Consider the following 1,554-nt stretch of genomic DNA (forward strand, 5'->3'; position numbering starts at 1 on the left):
ATCAACCGGATGGATCAGAATTCATCAACTAAGCATGACTAATAATATTCGATATAACGGCTCTAGCGATGCACACATAACTCAAACCTAGTCTTGCTAGGAGCAGTGGATCAGGATATTTAGGCTACAAGGATGGTAAATGCAACACATATGATAACTATAACTGCCGATAAAACATATTGGAATCGTATGCAATATGTAGGAACCAAAATTAAAAGCATTTCAAAACCATATATGAACTAGGTTAGGGATTGCCTTTGTCCCTGACAAACAAATATGGATCTTCGGACCTAACAACAGCAATACATGCACCGCCAAGACAACACCTGAATTACAGACTCTCCAAAAAATGACGCCTCCAAGAAGGGAACAGTGCTCAAACACCGTCGTCGCCCGATCAAAGATCTTAGGTTTTCACCCTGAAGATAGTCCCCGCTCTCAAAACAATGCCTCCACCAAGGCCATTGCCAGGCACAACCAGTTAAGGCCATTTCCCCCCACGTCGGCGAGGAGAGGCCCCCGCCGCCGCCACGCCCCGAGGGTCTTTGCCCCGGCGGCGCTATCGGCGGCGGCGGCGGTTAGGGTTGGGGAGGGGTCACACTAATTGTGATTGATGTGCCGCGGCCTGAAGATTAGAACTGATGTAGCTAGGATTTAAAGAAGAGGGCAACACAAACTTATGAGGAAGATCACAAAGAGGATGGCCCATTTATGTTTGAGGATTGTTGGGAGTTTCTAAAAGAGCAACCAAAATGGGACGCATATTTGGAACGCCTACAGATCTGGAGCCAGAAAAGAGAAAGTTTAGTGTTGATGATGAAGTGGGACAACATTTTGCTCTAGATGATTCTCGAGATGAACGACCATTGGGTGGAAAGCAAGCTAAGGAGCAGCGGAAACGAAAAAACACATGATGAAAGTTGTATAATAGATCTTGAAGATGAGCTTAGCAAATTTGTAGATGCTCACAATGCTGCAAATGAAAGCCGCAAAGAGATGTTAGAGACACAACGGCGTGTTTCTAGTGAGAATCTTGAAGCTCGAAAGCTTGCGTGCCTTGCAACAAAAGATCACAAGGAGTCGGTCATGCTAGAGACGTATCGATCGTTGATGATGCAAGACACAACTGGAATGTCCGACGATGTGAGATCTGAGCACGTGTTGGCATTGAAGTGTTTCAGGGGGAGGTTATTTGGCAAAACTGATTAAGGTACTTCCTTACTGTCCACTATCATAGTTTAAATTTAGTGTATTTTTCACACTATCACTTCTGCAATTGAGTAAGTAACTATGCATTGATCTTTTGTTGAAAAAACCATCGTAATTAGTCATGGTGGGACACTGATATCTCATATCTGCATATTCCTGTTCCTTTTTCCCTTAACATTGAGGACCAACATGAGATCTGACATGAAATTTTATTTCAAGACTATACAATGATGTGGTGGTCTGACATGTAATTTTATTTCAGGACTATGCTATGATGTGGTGATCTGACATGAAGGTTCTTGATGACAATGCTTAGCTGCTTCTTTCTACTGATATTTCAACTAT

Source organism: Lolium rigidum, unplaced genomic scaffold, assembly GCF_022539505.1.
Source record: "Lolium rigidum isolate FL_2022 unplaced genomic scaffold, APGP_CSIRO_Lrig_0.1 contig_8472_1, whole genome shotgun sequence".
In the NCBI taxonomy this organism is placed as follows: domain Eukaryota; kingdom Viridiplantae; phylum Streptophyta; class Magnoliopsida; order Poales; family Poaceae; genus Lolium; species Lolium rigidum.